Source organism: Pseudochaenichthys georgianus, chromosome 2, assembly GCF_902827115.2.
Source record: "Pseudochaenichthys georgianus chromosome 2, fPseGeo1.2, whole genome shotgun sequence".
Classification (NCBI taxonomy): Eukaryota; Metazoa; Chordata; class Actinopteri; order Perciformes; family Channichthyidae; genus Pseudochaenichthys; species Pseudochaenichthys georgianus.
In genome coordinates this window covers 8,854,194-8,874,256 of record NC_047504.1, presented here as the reverse complement: position 1 = coordinate 8,874,256, position 20,063 = coordinate 8,854,194, and the positions used below count along the sequence as shown (strand labels likewise).

Sequence of the window (20,063 nt, the reverse complement as noted above, 5' to 3'; positions counted from 1 at the left end):
GTTGTTGCAATAGACCCACGGCCCTCTCCAGGCAAAAGAGACTTCCATCCTACTTTTATTCCTCAAAGCGAGCATTGTTGCAAATTACTATTAGATCTCACATCCTCAGGTTTTCACAGGTCAATTTATAATTAAAAATCCTCCTCTGGCATCCTTAAAAATGCTGAAATGCTGTCCATGGCATTTTAATATCTGCAGGGCTAACCTTTGGCGACTACACCTGCAGGGGGTTACATAATTGGGAGAACATCCGTTGTGCTGGGAATGTCTTTTTCATGTATTCGTCTTTCTCTATTTTAACGTGGAAAAAATCTAATCAGATGGGGATTATTTCTACGTGATGAATGTAGGAATCAAATGTCAAGCTCAATCTAAGAATAACCATACAGTTGCAAATGTACCATGCAGGGGTTACTTCACACGCTGCTCGAGACCTTTCGAAACGCTGTCGAAAACAATTAATCACTTGAGAGTTCAACAGCACTAAATGGCGCTGTAAGGATGAGTTAATGGTATCCAGAGATTTGGTATCCAAGTTTTAGAATGATGCAAGTGAGAAATAAAATGAACACCACCTTCAAGCCAAAGGCTAATAGATTCTGGCTGTTGCTGCTGAGTGTCTGAATGAATCGAATGCATAAATGTGTCAGCGCAGGGTGTTTGAAAAACATTGGCTCCAACGCTCTTAAAGCACTCTTCCCAGTATGGGCTGGATTTTTTTGACACCTTGAGCAAAAGCACAAACCCAACATTACTGATGTAAAATGTTATGGGCAGGCACGATGCTTTAAGCTCTTATGCCATCATGGTGTTGGTCATCATGTCTTGTATTAATTAACTCATCGTGAAATTCTTATTCTTGATTTTGAGGAGTGGATCAGCTTTATCGTTGGCATGTAAATATTTAGAACTGTTTGTGCATTTACCTACTATTTTATATATGCCCTTAAGACAAGGGAAAGGCACAGATACACATATTTTGACCTGAAGTGCATGTATGCCGTCATAGAAGATAACACACATACATACATTGGGTCCATAACCAGCGTGTCGGTTTTAATTCCGCTTATGAGCTGTTGTATTTCAGACCTATTAAACTCTGTTCCACTCCAATGCCAAACCAAATTACTGGAGGTCTTGAACTTCACTCGGAGTAACGTGTAACCATTTACTTGCTCGATTAGTATTCCGTTAGAATGGAGATGCCATAATCAGAATGAGTGGGATCATTAAGAGAGGGGGGGATTTCATGAACGAGCAAACTCTTACTTTGTGTACACTGAGAAAAATGGCAGTGTTATAGAGTAGAGAAATATATCTCGCCAGAATACCCCCGTAATAACCCTCACCCTCTCCGTCTTTCTCTCTGCTGCTTCTAAATAGAGCAATTCAATGGAATCCCTCTGAGGCATGGGATAAATCAATTATCTAACACCTTACCGAATACTTCTTTGTTCTTCTCTGCCACAGGCTTTTTATTATTTTTAAGGTTATTGTTTTATTTCTCGGACGATGAATTGGCTTCACAATTATAAGATGGTGGGAACATCTTCTATTTGTAGCATATATGAAGGTTCTTTTTATGAGACAAAGGTATCAGGAGAGGACACCTCAGGAAGGAGTGTCCTCCCCTTCCCTGAAGAAAAGCATTTATATTGCTGCACTACTTTCCCATCTGCCCATTCTTTCAATAGAGAATGTGATACAACAAAGGAAATGTAAAAGGAGGCAAATTATCGCACGTAACCTGAAAAAGGCATAATCAGCCTTTCTGTGCCGTCACCGTCTGATTTGGTTCTTATCATCAGAAAGCAATAAAGCAATTTTGTTTCCTAGGCAGTCGAATATGTGAGAACTGTGAATGGGGGAGTGGTCCTGCCAAAGAGTCTTTGGTACCCTGTCAGTTACAGCGGCTGGGGCAGCCCCAAACGCACACAGCCTGCCCAGCGCTTTTGATTAGACCACCACATCCAGCCAGCAATTCACATGCTCGACAAAAGAGAACTATACAGGTTCTAATCCAGCAGTCAGCCGCGCATAAACTTTAAAGAAAGACATTGTCATTTAAAATTCTAAAAAGTCCCAATTGCCTCGGCTGGACGTCTTAAGCCCTTTTGAAATTAATTTATAATTAAAAACCTCATATGCCAAAAGTTGATAATGCCGCAGCAGGAGCTTCCGTTTAAGTGTGGAAGAAGTCCTTTTTGAAGTGTACACAACAGACCTTTCAGTCAGGACCCCATACGTCGTTCTTCTGATTTCAGGTTCAGCGTTCCCTTGAACTCAATGCAAAGCCTATTTTTAAGACTGAGAGTTATGGAGGTTTTTAAAGAGTTGAGTCGACGTCAATGAAACACTTAAAGTCAATGAAGTGAAACAGCAAAACTGCCCTTTATAGATTTGCTTCTCTCTAACCTCTCCTCATTCCATATCTGTAATTGTAACTTTATATTCATACTGCAGCACCGTCCCTGGAGATCTATCAACAATCTTGTTTCAGTCTCAGCACTGTGAGTTTATTGCAAGAAGGAGCGTGCACTCTTTGTGATGACCTTAAATCTAATTTCCCAACCTCTGCTTGCTCACCTGTAAAATAATCCACAGACACCGAGGCCAAGACCTTAAAAATAACATTGGCTGGGTATTGAATGAGCATTTGCCTCCCTCTATGGCACAGCTTTTCGTTAACCTTTCCCACATTCAAGATCCCATAAAAGAAAATGGAGCGTATTGTTGTTTTCTTATGTCCTTACCCTCAGTTCCTTGATCTCTATTTGTCCCTCACTCAGTAAGATGACACCGCCGTTATTCAAGTGTTCTCTCATCCGTTCGCCCTTGTCAAGGTCCCCTTCCTCTCTTTCTCTCACTCTGTTTCTGATTCTTCTCTCTCCCTACATGACCCTTCTTCTCACTGGCTGACCGAAGATCTTGTTTCAGCCTCACTGTGACCTGGTGCCTGTTCCAAGGCCTGCATGACCTGTGAGACCGATGCATGGCGCCGACTTGATGAAATGTATTGATCGTGTTAGCTTTGACTGTGCCGGTCTATATTCTACTGATCTGATGACCAACAGTTGCATTCTTCCAGTGTTCCTACTAGTTAGACGCCTGGATGTATGTGTGTTGCTAATACAAATGTGAGTAAGAGTTAGTAAATTGTGTGGCACCTTGCCCTTGAAAAAATTTCATTTATCTTCATTATCTGTTATGAAGGCCACGACATCACTCTCTGTTACTCAGTGTGAGTCGCTTGGCAAGAGCGTAAGCACCATTAGGTCAGATTTGAATACCTGCTGAGAGGGAGTATTTTTAACATCCTCCACACGTTTACTTGTGTTGTACAGAAAAGATCATTCGAATGTCAATGTTGTTTGTCAAAAAAGCAAAGCAGTGTGTTAAACCGATATGCTGCGTTCACACCGGACGCGATGCGATGTTTGGGGGCGGCGCGATTACATGTAAAGTCAATGCAGAGACGCAAATTCGCTCCAACGGCGAGCATGAAGCGGTGGACGCGGCGCGAATCACGCGATTGAACGGGGCCGTGTCAAACCATGTGTCAAATGCGAGAGTTCAATTTGTTCAACTCCAGCGCCAAATTCACGTGACGCGTTCTTGCGGAAGCCAATCAGCGGTGAGGATCTCGACCTGCCGTCACTGACGTTCAACCAGAAAACATCAGCCGTTAGCAGTTAGCACACAGAGATCACAGCTCCTCATATCTGTTCAGAAACTGGACAAAAGTTAAACAAGTACAAACCACAGACTGCCTGTGTCATGGAGGATACAGTCGCTGGTTTATTTATGTCTGTAGGCCGTTGTTATGAGTGTGGAATGAGCATATACAACGTTAGCTTAGCCAAGCTCCATTTAGAAAACACGCATTTTAAAAGGGTGTTCGCCTGCCGTCTGTCTGCAGACTTGTCAAAGCATTAATTCATGGTTTTCACTAACCGGTATCAGTATGTTGTTACTTCGGCATCATTTTGAAACGTGTATTACAATTTAATCACTGTAAAATATGTTCATTTTGTTGTAGTTGTAGCTCCCGAGCCAGCGCGTCTTGTTTGAATAATGCGAGTAAACACAGCTGGCAGCCGCGGTGAAACTCGAGCGATTTGAGCGAAGCGAATATTGAAAATGTTCAATGTTCTACTTTCGACTTCTCGACGGAGGCGTCAGCCAATCAAATCCCGTTTATGCAAATCTGCCAGTACAAGCGCTAGCCAATCAAACCGCGTGTATGCTGGGAGAGCCAGACCGCAGTTCATTTCCTCATATGCCAAAAAATGGAGGAGAAAATAATCGTAGCGGTAGGGAATCACCCGGTGCTTTATGATCAGTCCCTGTTCACCTACCGGGATACAAACCGGAGGAGCCAGGCATGGAGGGAGGTGGCAGAGACAGTGGGTGAAACTGGTAGGTTTTCGCCTGTTTGGGGAGTTTATGTCCAGTGTACTTCGTTTGAATGGACAGCTAGCAAGCATAGCCAGTATGGAATGTTGCGTAAAATAGCAACATAGGCATAAATGTCATAAATGTTCATCAGATAAACTGTGACATGTAAAACATTTTATGCAATTGACAGGAGAGATTCATGTGATTGGTTGTTGGTCTCGTTGCTCGCGTAAACTCCCCAAGCTCAAGACAAGCCCACCGCCAAGCGGCAACGCACGCCACCGCGTGTAGGGGCCGTTAGACTAGAGCGATGCGATAGGAGCGATTAGAGCGAAGCGAATATTCGCATCGCGTCCGGTGTGAACGCAGCATAAGGAATGGTACAATAGGAATATCGAATAAAAGAGTGTCGACCAATCACACACACCATAGTGTAGTTTGCCGACACATGAAGTCTCCATTTGAATTATTGAGGGACTGGTAGAGGTCATGTTGGCAGTATTATCGTCCAGGAAATCATTCATGCATACAAAGTCGAGCTAGGTACACAAAGTCTTAACGGTCATCCCAGGTGTGCAACAGCAATACAAAGACCTTGCTATAGCTCGAAGTTGTGAAGAATAGTTCCTGATCGTTTTAATGGGACAATTATCGGGTGCACAATCAGCAGAAGGGAGAATTGAGAATCTTTTTTGCTTAAATGTTGCTGGTTCTCATCACTCGCGTGATGAAAAGATTTGGATGAAAAGATACGGTGCACGCCGGCAAGTCTGCTAACCCCTCTTTGCCTCTGTGGAACTAGTCATTACGATGGAGCAGCTCTGAGGTTTGGATTTGTGTATTTCTATATATGTGAAGCAACAAAGTGTAAGCCGCAGAAGAGAACATGGAATAGCTACAGATATATTGAGCTTAGAAAAATTGCCTTTCCAGTGTCGGCATTTCAAAGGCTCGCTGTTGCTTTTCCGTTTGACTTGTCGACTCCTCCCAATATAGCATCAAAGCCTTTCCACCTGTCCTCACACAGTTCAAGTGGGAAGCAGGCATAGTGTGGAGCTTTATGTAAATCACCGCAGGACCGTTGTTATCATGTCCTCAATGTTCAATTTACTTTCATTTGCCAAGTGTTGTCATTTGCTGGGGAATGCAAAGGACAACATTCAAGATCTTCATACATATAATTGAGCTTGACAGCCTTTCCCCTGGCTGCAGGAAGTATTAGTCACTTCAGAGTCTGCGCTGTGCAGCAGCAGAGACAGTGTGTGGGAGAGCAATGAAAGACACAGATGGGTCAGTGGAGACGGGGCGGCATGGGCTTGCATCTATGTTTCCATTGCACGCAGGCCTGAAAACACCAAAGGAACACATCCTAATGTACACAGCATTCATTACCATCACCCACACGCTGATAAGATCTTAAAACCCTTGGCTATGAGGCTGGATACAAACATGCATCCATTGTCCTCTGCGATTACTGCACCACTAGTCATTCAATGTAACTGCTCAGGTTTCTTTCATTTGTACCTTTTCACCAATACTCCTGGATGTGCTGCAGTGGCTTGGGACATGCCTCCCCACACACAACACCAAGAAGATGGCGCTTCTCTTTAAAGATGTAGCTACATTGTGATAAACAATGTACCTGCTAACCATCAGCATGTTATCATTATGATTGGCTTCACTCTTAGATAAAGGCATCTCTCATAGAGCCATTAACATGTTTTAAGTCCGGTGTTGTTTCTATAGTGCACACGTTTGATCTGATTTAGCAGCCTGCTTAATCAGGTCCTCACATCACTGAGGGGAAAGATTACAGCGACATGACAGCTCCTTAATAACCAGGAGAATTAGCTATATGTTGTGTAGAAGTCCTCTGGCAGGTTCATTCTCCCTCCGTTTAGGGCATCATAGCATACAGAGAGCACACTATCCATCTCCCCTCCCTATAGAAAGCATGGCTCAATCACCCTCCTGACGAGTGCTGCCATCTCTCATTTAGACACTTGTGTTATCCAATTGGCAGCGCTCACATTACTGGCCTGCCTCCCTCTTCTCTGGCTGCCTGGTGCAAACCCGCTGACGCTGCACAATAGCAACTTTCTATGGGCTGCTGGCCTCGTCTGCTGGGGGATTTTTTAGCTGAGGTCCCCTCTAATCGGGCTAATTCTGAATCAGCCAGGACCATTCCAAAGGGTGTGTTCATCGTTCCGTATTAATCTTTTGGTGAACTGATGCTGAACTCTTCATCAGCAAGGAGGAGTGTGTATAAGTGCCTGCGTGTGAGGCAGGGGAGGAAAAAAGAGGCGAGGCAATCCCACCTCCCTCTTTCACTATCTCACTCATGCTCAACAAATATCCTGCCGCTGCACCTTGCCAACACTTTTTTCCTCTTAAAGTGTGAGGGATACAACTGCTCTGTTACCGGTTTCATTCTGTACTCGATAACTATTATCGTCGTCCCTATCATCATCAACACTTTTTAGATTGAGATCTAAAAAGCCTTGCAGAATCTATAAATGCCAGAACATTCCTAATGACGTTTTTTTTTTCTGGCGGGTTGTAATGCAAAAAATACAAATACAAAATACATAAAACACATTCCACTCAGCCCATGTCTTCTTATGTTTGTAAGGCAAGGCAAGGCAAGTTTATTTATATAGCACTTTTCAACGCAAGGCAATTCAAAGTGCTTTACAAAAAATGAAAGACATTAAGCATTAAAAAAGAAAAGCTAATAAAATAAACATTAAAAGGAAAAATGTATGCTTGAGTCGTTTAACCCTCTGGAGTCTAAGGGTATTTTCTCGATTTTTAGATGTTTTCTTAAATCACCTTTTAAATGTATTTCTTCTAACGTGGCACCCCATGTGTTACATATCAAAATGCTCAGGGCAATCTCTGGTCTTGCTATATATGCAAATTACTCACCTTAGAGCACTGTTTGATGAGATAAGTAGCTCAAAAGCTTAAAATTTGACATCCGATTTTCGGAAAATCTTCAAAACTCTTGTGAAAACACAAATCTACTCATGTGATCGAATTGTTTTGGTGTTTTAGATTTGGTTACCAAAGTCTTAGGATCACAAAAGCTGTGAAATATTTGAATTACACTGTATATAAATGTGTTATTCATGTCTAAAATGAAAAAAATTAAATTCGAATTTTGAGTAAAACAGGTGTTTATCACTCTACTTTCACCACAGCAGGGACTGAGATACATCAGGACTGAATAATGACTTCATATTACATACCAAGGTTCATGTGATGTGTACAAATACAAATTGAGCATTCAACCTTTTTTTTCAACCAACAATTTATTATAAATATGTTTTTTTCAACCAACTATTTATATAAATATAAGAAATTGGAAAATCTAACTATTTACAAAATTGAACATCAGAACTTTCAACCAACTATTCATTATAAATGTCAAGACAGTGTCAAGGTCTTTGTCTGTCTTCCAAGACAGTGGGTCTGGCTGCTGTGTAGGTGGGGGTGATGGTGCATGGGCTGCTGTGTAGGTGGGGTGTACAAGTGCTATACGAGACCTCCACGAGACCTCCTTGCTGGCTGGATTGAAGGTGATGGCTGTGGTGGAGCCTTTGTGCTGAGGTGTATATTGACCTGGTGGCAGCCGCAGATGGAGGTGGAGGCAGCTGTAGTGATGCTGGTCTGCTGGTCCTTGGTGGTGATGGCTTTGGTGAAGGCCCTTGAGCCACAGTAGATCTTGACCTGGGGGCAGGCACGGATGGATGTTGTGGCTGCTGGATAAACGCCGCCTGTGGGCCACTAGGCCCAGACAGCTGTGAAACATCTAAAATGTAGGACAATAATTACAACTAATTTCATTGAAATAAAGTTCAAGTAAAATGTTGCTCAAGCACAAATAACAATGCACACATAAAAAGAAAGTTTGGGGGGTTCGAGAAGGAGTCTCTCTCGATCTCACACACACGCACGCACGCACGCACGCACACACGCACGCACACACACACAGGTATTTCCAGTTACTTTACATTCAGTATAAAATCACAGACACACATATACATAGCTACATCTGATTACAAAGTCTCATCTGTACAGAACAGTATGATAAAATAATCGATGGCAAAAACATGTCACTGTGAATGTCTCCGTTGTGGGACGAATACATGATTAATTTAATCATCTACACATGTAATCTCACTTGTACACACCAAAATAACGTTAACACAGAGTAAATGTTTGCTAATGGAGAGTCTGTTTTGTCCCAAGAAAAAGTTCATGACTCTCGATAAAAAATATATATCAATAAACCTATTGTTCATTTTCGCGGTATTCCCCACACATTGCCAGTACACTATCACTGTAATATTTACACTCACCCATGTCCAAATGGATCCTTGTTGTTGTCTTTGTATTCGTCTTCTTCAGAAGAGTTGAAAACTTCAGGTTCTGATGCTCTATCTTCACTGCTGCTAGCGAAAACAATCTCTAGTGAAGTCGCAACTGTAACGTTTTTTTTAGTCTCTCTCTCTCTCTCTCTCTCTCTCTCTCTCTCTCTCTCTCTCTCTCTCTGCTCACAGGCGTAAACTGATGGGAGACACGTGGTTTATGTTTTGTTTACTTGGTGGGTAGGTCCTTAGTGATTTCTCGATGTCCATTGGTCATTTCAGACCATGATGGCTGCCGGCTGAGATTTCCTTGACGGACACACGAATCCACCAATCTCACACAGTGTAAAGTCCAGCTGCTTTGAGCGGCCATTTTGGCTGCTGTGCCCTGGTTACAGTCTCACAGGAGATACCACTGGAAAGCTACTCTTCCAGCGATTCCGCGGATATCTGAATCATATTTCTACTCCTTATAATCGAAAATATATGATTAATTACGTAAAATTATGCGCACCTGGACGCGCCGGCGCGTCCACCGACTCCAGGGGGTTTAAAGATGTGTCTGCATGGTGGCCATGAGTTTGTCCTTCAAACAAAACTGCGATCAGAAAAATGTGTTTTAGTCGTTCAGCTGTGTTCCTCCTAAAAGCCTCTCCTCGATGTGGAGTCAAGGGGCGGGGGGGGATTGAGGTGGAGGAGGTTCGGAGAGTTCTGTGGTAACCTAAATAATTACACGCCCTTTTCTCCCAGAGTGATTAATTATATCTGCGGAAAGGGATTTCTTATTTTAGAGCCCTCCACAGACAAGAGCTGTTGGGAAGAAAAGACAACAAAAAAAGACAAAATACAACGAGGTCCTTATCAAACCTTTCCTGACAGATCTAGGCTGTATGCAAGACTTGCAGAGCCATTTAGCTTGCAAGAGCAGCACTGAGGACATGATGGATTAAATGTGAATCGATGTTTCACAGACAACATCATTAACTGCATTTGAGGATCTTGACAGGATATTGGGATTCATTTTACAGCATTGCATATAACATTGTGTGTGGATTAGTAAATCTCATTCCCATTACTTCACATTATTTATTCATTTTTGTTATCTGTGTGGCCTTTCCGGAAGATTTGTGGACATACATGACTCATGTGGCTGGGAGGGTTTTCCCCCTGGCTGACTTCATGCCTTTTAATTTGCCACAGGAGGAACCTGCATGTGACATGATGTCACTTGGAGTGCAGTGGGAGGTCGTAGCGGGATGAGAAAGTGAAGGATCTCTCTGAAGACTGAATCACTATTTTCCACAAATGACAAACCTATTTGGAACCCGTTATTATGAATAGAGTAAAACATAGCATCCGCTTATCCAGTAGAGTACGACTGAAGTCAACCTAATAGTACATGTTCCCCATAATGCATTGGAAATGAAATCCTAAATAAGAACATGATGTTTGTGCACCAAAATGAACAGAATAACTTTTGAGACTCTTAGTAACGAGCAGAAAAACAAGACACTGTCAAGATGATATCAACAACTACTCCCCTTAGAGTATGACATCTGTTTCAAAAGCCACATTTGCCTCCCTTAATATCTAGGTAGCTGCAACCTGCAAGATTACTGACTTTATTTTGTACACAGCACATCTTGATTGAATCCTTCATTTCAATCTATCCGATGGTGCAGTAATATAATATATTCCAATATATTATTCAGAACTTTATTTTCATTCATCAAGGCGAGGGGAGGGAGGTTAGGCCAGGGGGTTCAGATCACTGCTCAATGGCACGAAGCATAGGTCTCCCTCCTCTGGCTCTGCACTCATCCGCCTGGAAAAGGCAAATTTAGCACCAGCCCTCCTCGGATTTCCTAAATGGCACATTATCTTTGAAAAGCTCTTAACCTTTTCCTGGCTGCGGGAGTGCCTGTGACACAGTCCACCATTATGTTGTGAATCTGTCAGTGGTTCTTTACATTTCTCCACTCAGGTCTTATCCAGTGTTGCAGGGTACCGAACAGGCTCATGGTACAGAAACAATAGAACGATTCTCCTCTTGCCCAGAAGGCCATTCTGGCTCAAAGAAGGCTGACTTGACTCTTTTCGTTTGCATGTGCTAAGGGGATTCTCATGCAGCAAAAGCATGAGCCAATGTAGTAGCACAGCTTTAAAAGACATTGTACTCGACTGGAGTTGTATCGATTTACAACATGCTTAACACATGAATACACAGTTTTGACAAGAGATCACTTATTCATCTTTGAGGTATCTATTTATCTCCGTGTGTTGCTTGAGCAGCCTAGATGCACAAAGAATCAACAAAAATTGCCACATCCTATATGTTGTCTTTGTTCCTTGGACGATGTGAGGGTCTAAGGACAGAGGGTGTCTTTTTTCTCATACTGATATTCTGAACAATCTGTGCTGTTGTATTTGCTGTAAAGTGTCTCTACTGTTGGCTATTTTTATTTTATGTACAGTACTTTGGCTCGACCATAAATCGTTTATAAATGTGCTATATAAATAAAACTTGATTTGATTTGATCCTCAAAGGCTAAATTATTGCACTTCGGATCAGATGGTCAGCCATAACATCTCTGAGAAAGACACTTCCTGTTGCTTTTCTGAGGCACACAAAGCACAATGCAGAATACACCTCAGAGGTTGAAATTACATTCCTATCAAATATAGCAATTACCGTGGGACTGGCAGTTTATTCATGTGAAGAAAATAAGTAAAAAATAAGTCTCTTGTGTTATTCAAGATGCAAACTTACTTTAAAGCTATGGGCTCAACAGTCTCATAATACACACATGCACACCGAAGGATTCACACTTGTATTTCATGATCCGCAAAAGGATTCACACTTGTATTTCCGGATCCACACTTAAAAATAAAATCCAAATACAGAAACAAGTTTTACATCTGTATTTTTGATCCACACATTTGTTTTCCATTTAAAACCTCTGCACCTGCAAACACAAACAGCTTCCTGTGCATTCGTGTGTGGGTTTTTTGAGACTCCCCTGACGCTCACCCGATTCGTACTTGTAATTTGTATCTATAGCCAATCAGATGTCTCCTTCATTCTAAGCCAATCACATGAGCGCGCCCCCACGAGGGTATGATTTCTTGCGTTCATGACGTAGCGCTTCATGTACGCATTTTGCGCAGTCCGGTCAGCTCGCTGAACAGAGGGCGGAGCATCAGGTGATCATGCAGAGCAGCGTGTCTCCGTCAGACTCAGCAGCTGATCTGATCTCTCTCTCACGTCCGGTTACACTTCACTCGCGTTTATGTCTATATCGATCAGATCCAGCTCTCCTGGTCGGCCTTTATAGAGAGCACCGATCAAACTATTAAGAGCCGATAATGACCGGCGGGGCTCCCCCCGTTGACAGTTCACTGTCTAGCACTGGCATCGTAGTGCACTGATCGATTAGGCTAAGCTAACCTGTAGCTGCTCCCTCCACACTCACAACAACTTCATACAGACATAAATAAAGCAGCTGTATTCGCCATACAGGAAACACACATTTAAAACGGTTTTGCCTGCCGTTTTTGTGTACACAAGCATTCATCAATGGTTTGGAAAGTGGCGCTGTACCTTAATAATATAAAGGCTTGTATTTGCGTGCATTTCCTATTCGGAAAGTGGCGCTGTACTGAGAGTGGAGATGTCCTGACATTAGCGCCTGCAGGCAGGCTCCATGGACCTGTCAGCTCCGGACTGCGCAAAATGCGTACATGAAGCGCTACGTCATGAACGCAAGACATCTACCCTCGTGGGGGCCCACTCATGTGATTGGCTTAGAATTGAGGAGACATCTGATTGGCTATAGATAGAAAAAATTACAAGTACGAATTGGCTGACCGTCAGGGGAGTCTCAAAAAACCCACACACGAATGCACAGCGATCCGTGCACAGAAAGCGGGTTGTGTTTGCAGGTTCAGGGGATTTAAACGGAAAACAAATATGTGTGGATCAAAAATACACATGTAAGACTTTTTTCTGTATTTGGATTTTATTTACATGTATATGAAACGGAACACATTTGTGTGTGCATTGAAAAACACAAGTGTGGATCCGGAAATACAAGTGTGAATCCTTCTGTGTGCATGTGTGTATTATGAGACTGTTCTGAGCCCATATGAAGCAGCTATACACGCTGAGGCTAATGTGCACCTTTCACTGAAAGTCTTTGGTTAATTCAGGATAAACAAGTCAGTTTGGGTAAACAAGTTGTTTATGCCAATTTCCTTTGAAGCGCTGTGCTTTTGAGTCTTTTTGAGAACGATTTGTTGTCACTTAGGCCACACTTGTATAAGTTAATGAAAAGTGCTTTTGATTATGTTTCATTGGCCTTGGCCATGAATGCTCTATCTGGTCTTTGTGTGAGAATAAGCAGTTGCATTATAGCGACTTAGCTATCAAGCATCTCAGGGCCTTTACTAATAACAATCTGTCAACATAAGCCACAGTTGACATTGAAAAGTTGGGAATGCTTCCAATGATACATACAAATGTAAAACTTATATTCATGTATTATGCAAAGCAATCAAGGAAACGGTCAAAATCCAGTCTCATACATCAGCTTTGCTTTTTTGGACGAGTGAATAAAAGGCAATAAGCCCAAAGGCATCAAGACAAAAACAGCCGAACTGTCAGCATATAACCTTTATGAGAAACTAAAGCACCTTTATGACCAATTTTAAATGTGCAACCTTTTGAGTGATGTAAAGATAGTGAGTCAAAAATCCCTTCAACCAATTTTCCATTACCTAGAATAGACGGGATAAGACTGATAATCGATGTGCTGGACACCCATTTGGAAAGGTTCCTGTGGATATTACTTCAACCAATAAGTGAACGATGTCGCAATTGATATTTCTGAACATGGGCTGCTCCTGCAATTTCAGTTCTCTGTGATAAAAATATTTTCCAATCTTTGGGATATTATGCAGTTTCGTTGACTTGAATATAAGTGAATATTGCTCTTTTTGGCCCTCGAGTCCTGGGATGGATCGAATAGGTACTAAGCAGGAAGCGAAGGTAGAATGATATGAGACTGTTTCAAAAAGATATTCAATCACATTTTTAGAATGAAGGGTGATTGGTTTCAAGCCAAAGAGGGAAAGATTGAGATGAAGTGTGTAGAAAAGAGACAGAAAGACGACTTTGGGCTTGGCTAGGGCAATGGAAAGATAAGGAAATATGATATACATTTCAATGAAATGGAGCTAAACCAGTTAAGTATTCAAAGTGAAGCTCAGCGTCAATGAACAGCTGCTAAAGAAGTTTGAAAGTGTTTAAATAGAAAGTGAATCTCACATGAAAAGTGAAGTGAAAGTTAAAAGTGAAAAGTGAAAGTGAAGTGAAAAGTGAATCTCACATGAATCTCCCGCCCCGGACACACAAGCACACAGTTTGATTGGTTCGAGCTTGTACTGGCATATGATTTGATTGGCTTCCGCGGAATCTTCAAAAGTTGAACATTGCTCAACTTTTGAAGCGAGCAATGCGAGCAACGCGAGCAAAGCGAAGCAACGCTCCCACAATGCAGTTCGGCAAAGCGTGATGTCACCCTATTCAAAGTGAATGGGCAGAAGCGTTGAAGCTTCAACGCACGCCGCCGTGTGGACGGGCCGTTAGAGAAACAGGAGATTATGAAAGGACTATCTTGTTCGAATTAAGGCCGTTGGAGTACTACAATGTACGTATAAAACGTTAACAAATACTACCTATTAAATGTGCAGTAATGATTCAGCAAGACCTGAGAATATTGGCCCGCCTCAGAGGTGTTTAAGAATCGTCGGGATAAATGCTCTTCTACTAATCCACACTGCATAGCTTTGTGATGCAACACCAGCTCAATGGAAAACTGAGTGAGTCAGACATGTGTGACATGTGCGCACTCTGAAAACCAAACCCTGAGAGTGCTGTGAAATAAATTAGTCGAAATTTAACAATAAATCAGGGTCAAGCAGGAGCAGCAATTTTGATTTGAAATACAAAAAAAAGGAGGAATACCTACTTCTAGACAAATATAAAACCTTTGCTAAAATGGTGTCCCTGTACTTCTCAAAACAGTCAGCAGCTCTTAGAGCCACGCAGTTTCATTCATGCATCAAGAATGCTTCATGTAATTAGTGTTGCCACATTAAAGCTTTTGAAGTGCATTTTCCCATAAATGCTAGTAGCCTTTTTTTAAATGTTGTATTGCTGGTAGCCTTGAGATGCCAATGCCGTTAACATTTTGTTAATATCCTCCATTTGGTATGAGCATGACGAAGGGACTTTTCTCTTTCACTTCTTCAAAGAAAATGATTTTTTATTTGCCTCCTGCCTTTGAATCCTCCACAGAGGCCTCGAATGCCAGAGGAACACTTTTAATTCATCAGCGGGGGGACACTGAAGGCTGTTCTGGATCATTGGACAGACAACGACTGTATTCTGAAAGACGGAGAGAGAGAGAGTGAGGAGTGAGAGGCGGAATAAGGGAGTGACTGGATAATTTAAAAAGTCTTTCTCGTAGAACGAATAAAGGAATTTGCAAACAGTAGAGTAGAAAGACCTCCACCATTTAATTATCAAGTAATTGTAAAGTCCATAACAGCAGAGACCTGAAAGCGGGAGACAAGGAAAGAGGGACGGCTCCATGAAAATGTAATTAGCTGAATATCATTTCTTCTCTCTCTAAGCCACTGTATAATTTAAAGGGCCAAAGAAAGAAAAACAGACACGTAACTTTTAAGATAAAACTAAACGCAGCGTCGCCGTTTAGATCTTCAGTGACTGGGATCAATATGTAATTACCACAGGGGGATGCACACGCCTTCTCTCACCAACTACCATTCTCTTTTTAACCCCTCTTTATTTCCAGGGAGGTAAACAAAACAACAGTGATTGAGACTGACAAAGTGTTAAAACCAGGAAACAGATCAATTTATATATTTTTTCCCGATTTCAATAAAGGTACTTGAGTTCAAACTCTAACAGCTTACAGCGCTGGGCAAGAGACAGGGCCACTTGTAGTATTTGTCACCATAAAAGTTCAGTTGTGATGAAGAGTGGAGCCAGTGGAACTTAAACGCAGCAGACTGTAGACCACAACAAAAATACTTTTTATTGAAGGAAAGCCAAAATTGATAAACCAAGGATTAAAAAAAGTAATGTGACAAGGGGATAATAATAATAATAATAATAATAATACATTTTATTTCGAGGCGCCTTTCAGGACACCCAAGGTCGCCTTACAGTGCATTTAAAAGTTACAACAGCTAAAACAAAAACGGAACACCATTTAATCGAACCGACAAGGCAATACATGAAGTGCAGGTGGAGAGGTGGTGGAGAAGCACAGGTGAGGGGAGTGAGGTAATTAAGGAGCAGGGAAGCAGCTGATTGGCTGGGAGAAAGGGCTAACAAGGCTGATTGAGAGCAGGTGTGTGGATGGGCAAAGGCGGGTAAACTGCAAACAGAAAAAAAAACATCTCTTGATTAATGGGACTTAGCATCAGGGGCCTATGCTACGAAGCCGGTTCAACCTAACCTGGATATGTTTGAGTTAGCCGGTTGGCCTAATCCAAAACATACGCGCTCTCGCTAAACTGTACTACGACGCTGGTTATCAAGTGGATCGCTCAAGCCAGCCGTGTCCTATCTAGTTAGGTGCGCGTTCACATGAAAGGGGTGGTATCTGGAGCATTCGACCAATCACAAACATGGAGAAGCGTACTGACAGCGCAGTGTCATACTTCCTGAATGAAAAGTGAACTTTAATACTAGTCAAAAATGAAGAAGTTAAACTTTAAACATCCATGACTTAAACACTTTATCCAGGATAAAAGCCACAGAGCTGCACCTGCAAGGTGAACACAGCTGGCAAAAGAAAAAGTGTTTGAATGCGTACATTAACAGGTTTATGATATCACTGCCCCGTCTAAAACACGATCTGACTTCAATTACATTTGTCTCTAGTGTTTCGTCAACTTAATGTGTTGCTTAAAATAATACTTCTGCATACAGTATGTGACACTGTGAGTGTTGCACGGCCAGATACGGCTCAGCTGACTCAGATAAGGAGATATATGATATGATACATTATGAAGTGATATGCCGTGGACTGTACTTAATGTACTCTGATCCGGTTACTTATGTTGTGGCCGATATTTAATTAAGCTTTCTTAACGCTTATGTTATAATAGTCAGATTGCTCTGAAGGTGGGAGGTGATATTCTATTCATGTTCACGTTCACACAGTCGGTGATTTTTGCCGGCCGTCTTTCCTGCGACGGCAGTTTTTCTGTATTTCCTTTCTCCTGTAATATGACTTGATCGCTTTAAACTCCGCACACTGAGCTCTGATTGGTCAGCAGGCGGTGCTTTCACTGAGTTGAGCTCTAAGCCTGCAACCTAACCTGGTCCCGACCAGGTTAGCTGCTTAGCATATATTACCATGGAGATCTAGCCTGCTAAAAAGAGAACCAGCTTCGGATGACCGGAAAGCCGGAGTTTTCCCTGAATTTAGCCGGCTAAGCGAAAATCCTGCTTCGCAGTATACCCCCCAGGTGTGAGTTATTACTAATATTGGCAACTATGTTTGATAACATGTGTATTTATTTAAACATGTACAATGTTAGATTGTTATTTCATGAGTTATCCAATTAACCATAAATTATGAATAATTGCTCTTCATTGCTATAGTGCGGTGGCCGGCAGGTGCAAACGCAGAACAACGGCCCAAAGCGCATATTTGAGCAGGAAACACCTGCAAATAATGAAATGAAAAACAAACCAACCCTGAAAACAAATACAACAGAAAAACGCTGCATTTACAGAAATGATGCAAACTAAATACAACACACAAACCCCGAAAACAAACGCAACAAAAAAAACGCTGCATGATATGCAAAGTCCAAAGTCCAAAACACATACAAAAAAAACATTCCGGAAGTGCTCCAGGCCTCTAGGGGGCGCGCTACGTGGAACAGATTGATGTATGACCAAACATAGAGAGAAAGAACAAGAGTGATGGAAATTGAAGCCGGAGGAAACAAAGTTGATCGAAGTGGAAAAAGTCGATATATAAGAAGGTAAAAGAAGAGAAGGCACTGTGCACCAAAATGTAACTCTTGACATCATATAGATATATTAGGTGCAGAGAGGAGTTGGTTTATCGTGCCCCAATGTAAATCCTAATGTGAGAGTTAAAGGACGGTCAACAATATAATGTACCTTGGTCAGTTTGGATTTATCGTGGCATCTATTCTTAATTAAAGTGAATTTATTTTTATTTCAGTCAGTCAAATGTTCCAAAAGTGAACACTCCACGAATGGACAACAGTTTGCCAGGGTAAAATAAAACATTGTCAACATATTATTTTGTGCCACAAGAAGCAGAATGTTTTAACAGTACAGTAGTTTGAATAAAGTTACCTTTATCAGACCTCTCAGGCACCCACAACCAGCGTCTGATCGGGTAAGACTAATTCAAAATGTAATTATACCATAGGTTTGAATTTGTGAACATGAAATCAATAAATACCTTTGTGTGCACTTGTTTCCTGGGTACAAATAGGATGGAGCACCAACCCCATTCCAGGAAGAGGTCCAGTCTGCCCCGGGTCAGAACAACTTCTATCGGTAAACGATGTTGACAGTTGCATATTTTTCAAAGATCAGATATTGTTTCTTTATATTTATTCAACTGTCTTCTCACTGCAGCAACTACACAAAATGTGTGTGCACTTATCATTATTGATAGCCAGTCTGAGCCAGAAGACAAAATGGAGCAAAGGTATTAATTGTTACGATTACCACTTAATTGTACTGTAAATCTTAGCTTCATCATTTAATATCACAATACATCACGTTGTCTTTCCCAGCACAGAATACCTGACTGCGGAGGACATTGTTGCAGAACTCTCTGCAAAAATAACAAATACATCTGGCAGCAGGTTCAATATTAACAGAGCCAATGTGTGGGATGGAGCAATCCGCGGCTTCAAAGGTGCCTCATTCGACCCCTCTCGTGAGATGTCAGTTAAGTTCACTGATGATGAGGCACACACTGAGGATGGAGGGGACACTGGTGGTCCCAAGCGTGAGTTCCTGACCCTCCTTATGGAACGCCTGAGAAAGCAAAGAAAACATCACGTCAGCAACTGTTTGTGCCCCATGGCGGTGTGACTTTCCCAGCCGCTCACTGTCTCACAATCTGATTCTAAATGTATAATGTTCTCTATAAAGATAGAACTAATACATAATTATGAATGTATAATATAATACACATGTTTTGTTTTGTGATGGCTTCTACATATTTCACATAAACAGACAATGAAAAAAGGTGTCCTTCATGCTGATAACTAGTGTATGCACCTGCCAATTAGTATTCTTAACAGAGTAGTGTGTTGAATCCTTATTTCTTGCATTTGAAACAGACACAATAAAAAAAAGTGAACTGTTGTGTTCAACTTCTGCCAAAAACTGTACATGTTTGCCACAGGAGCCACAGAACACTTGAACTGTCCCCAGATGTTGGTCACAGAAAGGACAAAACATGGCAGCCTGAAAAGACATACATTGATGTAGTAAATCCATTTAATCAAGTCAATCAAAACACATAGTCTAATCTCTCTCTCTCTCTCTCTCTCTCTCTCTCTCTCTCTCTCTCTCTCTCTCTCTCTCTCTCTCTCTCTCTTCTCTCTCTCTTCTCTCTCTCACACACACACACCCACACACACACACACACACACACACACACACACCACACACACACACACACACACACACACACACACACACACACACCGAATTCCATCACTCTTGTTCGTTCTCTCTACGTCTGGTCATACATCAATATGATCCCCGTAGCGCGCCGCCTGGAGCGATTTTGGGATTTGTATGTGCTTTGGACTTTGCATATCGTGCAGCGTTTTTCTGTTGTTTTTCATTTCATTATTTGCAGGTGTTTCCTGCTAATGTATGCGTTTTGGGCCGTTGTTCCGCGTTTGCACCTGCCGGCCACCGTAGTATAGGCAGGCATACATTCATCCATTATATTTATATCTGCAAGACCTCATAGTTGCACGTAAAATCTTTACATTTGTTGTTATTATTCATTTAGAAGTATAGAAACAACAACGCTTTTGTTTTTCTGCATGCTGGCCTACCAAAGCACAACGAGTCCAAGTGACCGTAGCTACACAAAACCCCAGCGGCTTCGACCATACTCTGATTAGAAGTGCTATTTCCATGATCCTTTCTGCTGCCAAATAGCGATCCAGGGGTCATTT

The 20,063-nt window shown here is 41.9% G+C and overlaps 1 protein-coding gene and 1 long non-coding RNA gene across 2 annotated transcripts in view; one reads left to right on the top strand and one right to left on the bottom strand.

Annotated features, from left to right (window-relative positions):
• slitrk6 (SLIT and NTRK-like family, member 6) overlaps positions 1-8,849 on the bottom strand; it is a 114,761-nt gene extending 105,912 nt beyond the window's left edge. The window contains exons 1-2 of the transcript XR_011644369.1: positions 8,763-8,849; positions 8,023-8,212 (exon numbers count right to left, since the gene is read on the bottom strand). The gene's annotated coding sequence lies outside the window, so the exon portion shown is untranslated. The remainder of the gene's footprint in view (positions 1-8,022; positions 8,213-8,762) is intronic.
• A 9,244-nt stretch (positions 8,850-18,093) lies between these two features.
• Positions 18,094-18,407, top strand: LOC117456187 (uncharacterized). The gene is made up of 3 exons (XR_011644628.1): positions 18,094-18,121; positions 18,214-18,247; positions 18,347-18,407. It is a non-coding gene; the product is annotated as an uncharacterized lncRNA (long non-coding RNA).
• Positions 18,408-20,063: the final 1,656 nt, after the last annotated feature.